At 38.5% G+C, this 7,500-nt stretch overlaps 1 protein-coding gene across 3 annotated transcripts in view; it reads left to right on the top strand.

The window, feature by feature from the left end:
* LOC128249403 (uncharacterized) overlaps positions 1-6,768 on the top strand; it is a 162,529-nt gene extending 155,761 nt beyond the window's left edge. The window contains exon 6 of one of the 3 annotated variants that reach the window (XR_016244400.1): positions 5,167-6,768. The gene's annotated coding sequence lies outside the window, so the exon portion shown is untranslated. The remainder of the gene's footprint in view (positions 1-5,166) is intronic. The other 2 variants (XR_016244401.1, XR_016244399.1) reach the window with 2 other exon arrangements.
* The last annotated feature ends 732 nt before the right edge of the window (positions 6,769-7,500 follow it).

The following is a 7,500-nucleotide window of genomic DNA, read 5'->3' as shown; positions in this document are numbered from 1 at the left end:
TATATTAAAATATATTGAAATTATTATCCTTTCTAATTTGCACATATTCTGTACATCATTAATAAGCATTATTCTGCGTGTCACAACACGTGTTCAGATATTGTGTTTAACAACCTTAACTCTTTACTTACTTACTTGTTTCAGTCATTTGACTGCGGCCATGCTGGAGCACCGCCTTTAGTCGAGAAGATCGACCCCCAGGACTTATTCTTTGGAAGCCTAGTACTTACTCTATCGGTCTCTTTTTGCCGAACCGCTAAGTTACGGGGACGTAAGCACACCAGCATGGGATGTCAAGCGATGTTGGGGGGACAGACACAGACACACAAGCACACACACATAGATATGCACATATATATACATATATACGACGGGCTTCTTTCAGTTTCCGTTTAGCAAATCCACTCACAAGGCTTTGGTCGGCCCGAGGCTATAGTAGAAGACACTTGCCCAAGGTGCCATGCAGTGGGACTGAACCCGGAACCACGTGGTTGGTAAGCAAGATTCTTACCACACAGCCACTCCTGCGCCTATATAAAACTGTAGAACGATATCTAAGACATAATCAAAATATTTAACATAATACTTTAGACTATACACAAAGGCTGAAATTTTGAGGGGAGCAAAAAGTTAATTACATCGACCCCACCAGTGCTCAAATGGTACATAGTTTATCGACGCCGAAAGGATGACAGGTAAATTCGAAAACTGCGGAATTTGAACTTAGAAGGTAACGTTTGAAAGAAATGCTGTTAAGAATTCTCTCCCATGCGCTAATGATTCTCACAGCTCACCGTCATCGAAATCTTGAACATAATGCTTTCAAAGTTCGGCAGAGGGTTAGCAATTTTTTTTGAAAGGAGAGGAAGTCGTTTACATCGAATGCAGTATTTTGCCTGCTACTTATTCCATCGACCCACAAGAGGATGAAAGGCAAATGCAGTCGCGGCGAAATTCGAACTCTAAAACGTAAGATTAAAAGATAAGCAGTTAAGCACTTAGTCCCACGAGCTAGCTATTCTATCAGTTCGCCGCCCTCGAACGTCATTTTGACTGAAGCCATACTGGAGGCCTTTTAGACGGAGAAATCGACCCCTAGACTTATTCTTTGTAAACCTGGTACTTATTCGATCGGTCACTTTTACCGAACCGCTAAGTTACGGGGCGTAAACACACCAACATCGGTTGTCAAGCGATGGTGGGGGAAAAATACATACACAAACACACACACACACACACACACACACACACACACACATACACATATACGACGAGCTTCCTCCAGTTTCCGTCAACCAAATCAACTTACTCGGCCCGAGGCTATAGTAAAAGACACTTGCCCAAGGTGCCACTCAGTGGACTGAACCCCAAATTATGTGGTTGGAGAGCAATCTCCTTACCACACAGCCACACCTACGCATATATATATATATATATATATATAGATATATGTATATATATATATATATATATATATATATATATATATATATATATATATATATATATATATGCACACACACACACACATATAGTCTGTATGGCAAACACACTGGTGGTGATGGGTGCTTTTTTTATAGTTACTCTTTATCTATTACTACTGATCCTGCTGCTGCTGCTGATGATACTACTACTACTACTACTACTACTACTACTACTACTACTACTACTACTACTACTCAATTTTCAAAGTCAGGTCTTCAGCAAGTGTATTTCCTCCTGCCTGTGGGCATATGGCGTAGTGGTTAAGAGCGCGGGCTACTAATCCCAAGATTTCGAGTTCGATTCCAGACAGTGACCTGAATAATAATAATAATAATAATAATAATAATAAAGACACCTGATGAAGACTGGAGGGTATACCAGCCGAAATGTGTTAACAACAAAGGTGAGGACAAGATGTTCTTTCTGCCAACCCAACGAACTCAGTAGAAGCTGTCTCGTTCACTCCGTAACTTTTATATTGCTGATTTTGTTTACTCCAGAGTCGAGCCCTGTTCGTGTAGAACTATTTTCAAAGGCATATGATCCCGAGTTTCGGGCATAGCGTACTTTGGGCAACACTTCAACATGATGCATAATAGGAAGATTTACCTGCCATTTCTAGCCGTTTGAGCGACTATTTAGAGGTTTCATCTTTGGTTCGGTTTGCTAATCATTATGTTGTATATTTAGATCAGCTTAGCCAGAGTAAGTTTACCATTGTATATACAATGATAAAACTTTAAACTCGCTGCGAGCAGTACACTTGCTGCTTACCACGATATGCTGTACCATACATAGTCGCTATCTGTTAGTAGCAAGGTAAACTGTGCTATATAAAAACTTAAGTACGTACAGGAGCTATGTACATAACAGCATCAGTGATATGTTATCAATCATTGCTAATTCTTCTAAGGTGTCGGATTGTAGGTAAAACATCTTCTAGCTATCGATTAGAAGGACTTAATAAGTTTCTTATCCTTTTGAAACAGTTTTTTTCGTTTACACTAAATGTTCCAGAATTGAAACTTCATCTTAAACGATCAGTACAATGTTTAAGTCTAGCCCTCCTTAGGGGACAGTCAGTATATATTTTGACGTTCAAGCATATCTATTCATTACTATGCATTTATTGGTTTCAATCAGTTTGATTGCATAGACGGAAATGAAAAGTTAAATAATACGAAATCTTTTTGGCGTCTATGTCAATCAGATTTATATCTGTCAGACATCGTCATGAGTGTTAAAAATGAATTCTCGGTGTTAATTTAGAACTAAAATATTAATTTGCTATTCCTAACACTACTATCAGAGACGTTTTGTAGTTAGTCAGATCGTTGGCACTCCATCGGTTACGACGAGGAGTGTACCAGTTGATCCGATCAACGGAACAGCCTGCCCGTGAAATTAACGTGCAAGTGGCTGAGCACTCCACAGACACGTGTACCCTTAACGTAGTTCTCGGGGAGATTCAGTGTGACACAGTGTGACAAGGCTGACCCTTTGAATTACAGGCACAACAGAAACAGGAAGAAAGAGTGAGAGAAAGTTGTGGTGAAAGAGTACAGCAGGGTTCGCCACCATCCCCTGCTGGAACCTCGTGCTCCCCTCAAAATTTCAGCTTTTGTGTATAGTCTAAAGTATTATGTTAAATATTTTGATTATGTCTTAGATATCGTTCTACAGTTTTATATAGGCGCAGGAGTGGCTGTGTGGTAAGTAGCTTGCTTACCAACCACGTGGTTCCGGGTTCAGTCCCACTGCATGGCACCTTAAACGTCCGGTCTGGGAATCGAAACCGCGATCCTAAGACCACGAGTCCGCTGCCCTAACCAATGGGCCATTGTGCCTCCACTTAGTCAGATCAATAGGCGAGCATAAATCAGGTTAGTTTTTCTTCCAACTTGAACACTCGTTCTTGTAACTCTAAACAGAATTTATGAGGAGTTGCTGCAGCCTATCACGAATATTTGTCGAATGTTCCTTTAACTTGAATCCCTAAGCTCAAATATTATATGGGTTAGCCTGGTGATACACTTAGCTAATACAAACATGTTAAAAATCACAAAGTTGACAACATTCATCACAACTGCCTGGGACGATTATTCATTTATTTATTGATTACACCCGAGAGAACCTGGTAAGAATATTGCATAATGTTTCATTGGTTAACACTGTTACTGGTGTCCCCAAACTGTACAATATTACACTCAGCTATCTTTACATATTTTTATATAGTGACATAACGTCAGCATCGTTGTTTTGGTTTGTCCTGCTCTTGTTCTGAACGAACAAATCTATGACTAAGTACTTGACTTACCATGCCCATTTAGTCTCTTTTCTCAGTCATTGTGTACCCAAAACCATATTAATCAGTGTGGAATTTTTTGAGACACTAGGAAGAAATTTGGATTTTAATTTTAGTAGGACAAGCGTTGCAAAATAGAGGCGAGTGGTCTGTGAAAATATGTTAAGGCTGGAACGATGATGCACATCATTTCCTATTTCCCACTAGGCATGGAAAACAGATACATATCGATACATATAGTGGCATAGTCAAGTACTTAGAGTACTGGCTGATGTAGTGACGAGGAGGGTAAGACATATTGACGACGGGGAAAAACCGCAGGTGGTGGAGCATAGAAAAGAAATTTGTAGGGAAGGTCAACTGTGCAAGCTATCCACCCCCAAGGAAAAAGGATGAGCGAAAATGGGGATGAACTTGGTAGTTCTCTGTTGACCTTTATTGTAAATATCACTACCCAGTTTTTATAGCAAAAAGACTCGACCTTGTTATATGGTACAAAGAAGAAACGTAGTGAAGATTGCGGAGCTAATAGTTCACTGGGAAGCGAACATCGGAGGCGCTTCCCTCAGGAAGGACAAAAATACTGTGAGTTGGTTGAACTTTGTGAGAACAATGGATGGGATGCAATGTGCCTTCCTGAAGAGATGGGTGTTAGAGGATTTGCTGGAATCAGAGTTCACTTGATGTTCAGGAGACTTGGACTAGCTGCAAAGGAGTAAAAAAATGTTGCAGAAAATTATCCTATGCCGCTGAGAAGACAAGCTATTACATCTGACTCAAGAAAAAGCACAAGCGATGCAGTAAGGACGAGCAGTGAGGATGGTTGAAACATTAAGCCCAGAGTTTCAACATCTGATTCAATAAAATCTGTTCTTTTGTGTGAGAGATATGACCTCGAGCTATTCTGGTGTCGCAGTGGAAGGGGCCGAAGCACTTATGAAACTTCTTCGTCGTCTGATGAGACATCGACTTCTGCATTCAGAGACGGAGAACAGCAGCACCTTCAACACACAAGTGGTGCCTACTCTAAATGTTTCAGTAAAATATTTCGAATAAATGAACAACGAAGTGGACCACAGCTAAGTAAAATAACTTTTACTATACTATTATGAAGCGATTAACTTCACCCGCTATTTTAGCAAAAAGCATTTTCAGTTACTGACAGACAAATTTCAGATATCGTTGACAGATGAGAATATTTAGTTGAGTGTTATGGTTGTCAACTAGGATTATCATACCAGTAGGTTTGTAACATCAACCAATCATTAATGGTTGTTTTACAGTTGTATTTCTGACCATTGTCAATTTCCTGATAACATTACGAAAACCATGAGTATAAGACAATCCTTTTTTCTTCTTATTCTTTTCTTATGCAGCTAAGGCTTCTGGTCTACGCCAGAAATCGATATCATATCAGAAAAGACGACAATTCACGCTGCTATTAAAACTGAAACGTTCGTGCACGAAAAGAAGAAAAACGGAAAAAGGTAGAAAACAAAAACGAAACCCTTTATTGAGAATATACATGCATAACTACTTATATATTTTGAACCACCGATCCCCCAGAAACAGCTGTTGGATTTGTAATACTTTTCTTCAACCCCTTTAATTCTTGATATCATTTCTATTCTGTGTAAGTCAGACCTTTTTGTATGTAAATATACATACATTTTTTGTATTTCTTGTATTTAATATACTTTGTGAAATGACCTGCCTAACTTGCTTATCCAGACATTAAATCTCTTGAGCATTACTATGTGTATTCTGGAGGGTGATGAAGCGATAAGCAGAATTCTATACTAACACCACCATGAAATGTCCGACTAATAACCCCACTCTACCAAATACAAACAGGAAACACCATAAATAACAAAAACAAAAACAACAAGTAAAGAAACTGACCAGCTAAAACATACCACTTACTTACGTTGTTTTGTGAACCCTTAAAAAATTCCATTAGAAAAAAAGTTGACTTACATATAGGAGCAGGCCTGATTGTGTAGTAAGAAGCTTGCTCTCCACCCACATGGTATCGGGTTCAGTCCCACTGCGTGGCACCTTGGGCAAATGTCTTCTATAGCCTCGGGCCGACCAAAGCCATGTGAATGTAATTGGTAAGCGGAAACTGAAAGAAGCCCATCGTATATATCTGTGTGTGTGTGTGTGTGTGTGTGTGTGTGTGTGTGTGTGTCTTTGTGTCTGTTTGTTCGTGCCACCGCTTGACAATAAGTGCTGGTCTGTTTACATCCCCGTAACTTAGCGTTTCGACAAAAGAGACTGATAGTACCAGGCTTTAAATGAAAGTACTGGGATCGATACATTCGACCGAATGTTCCTCAAGCGGGGTACCCCAGCATGATCGCAGTCAAATGACTGAAACAAGTAAAAGATACCCAGTTATTTAGCTTTTAAATACTGGACTAAACTTTGAACCTTTGACCGTTACATTGTCAAAGCAAAGCATTAAAGCCTATAAAACAAAAAATAACTAAAAGAAAGGATTAAATCCAATAAAACAAAAAAATAACTAGCACATCCACTGATCAAGAAACCTCCTATACATATCTCCATATTTTGTGAAACTCTAAAGAACAATTTCATGACCTGAAGCGAATATGTCTTAATATACACACAATCTTACAAAGTTGTACAGGTAGGAAGAAATTCTAAGCAATAACATAATCCCAAATTTAATCAATAAAATTTTCCTCAAAGCACCTCTCCATCACAACCCACCCGACAACCTAATAACTACTCCACTCAAACCCACGTACCCAAGGAATATTTTAATTGAACAGAACCTGTATAAAACTAAGATTAAATTCAACGTGTCACAGTCCCATAATGTCTTAGTTGGCTGAAACTTCAAAGTCATGTTAATATTATTTTTGTTTAAGGATAATAAATTTGTACTCTACAAAAGTGTAGAGTAACCCTTCAGATTAATGTAAAATTTGTTTTGTTATAACTGAAAGTGAGCAGCACAATATTAACTAGTTAAATGATAGTAAATACTCCATAAATCCGATGTATATAGCAACATCTGTTGTACATGTAACGTGGGGTAACTGTAATAAAGCATAGGAATAGAGAGTAGTTTTTGTCCAAATTAAGTTACGCAGGTTTCGATAGCATGGCTATATATTTGTTCGTAATGTATTGCATAATGTGAGATTATGTAATATGAATTACACAACAGGAATCATATAACCAATTCACTACTTCGGGCATTTTCAACCGATGAAATAATGTATTATATAATACAATATAGCCATGCTGTAGAAACGTACTTAGCTTAGTTTGAACAAAAGGCTACACTATATTCTCTTATTGTATATGCATATATATTATTCTTATTGCTAATATAATCCAATGCCATATTCTCATACGAGCCAGTATAGCAATCGGTTTCAAGACAGTAGTTGAGAAAAACAGAATCTCGCAATAATCTGAAAAGGAGGAAAGGAATGAGTAAAATTAATAGAATGACTTGAGTTCTTTGCTACTAAAGATCTGAACGGGTCTAACGGCTTCTGTAAACAAAAAAAAAATGTCTAGCCCAAAATCCATGATGGAAGAATTTTTAATTCATTGAAGGTATGCGTCTTGTTTTAGGAACGAAAATGTCTACCACGGTATGGGAGATAATTGCCTGTAGATTGGGGTTGTGCCAGGGGTGAGGGTGCAATGGAGTAAAGATGTTGGGGAAT

This window comes from Octopus bimaculoides, chromosome 1 (genome assembly GCF_046866305.1).
Source record: "Octopus bimaculoides isolate indiv1 chromosome 1, ASM4686630v1, whole genome shotgun sequence".
Lineage (NCBI taxonomy): Eukaryota > Metazoa > Mollusca > Cephalopoda > Octopoda > Octopodidae > Octopus > Octopus bimaculoides.
The sequence above is the reverse complement of the archived record's forward strand: the minus strand, read 5'-3'. Positions and strand labels throughout refer to the sequence as shown.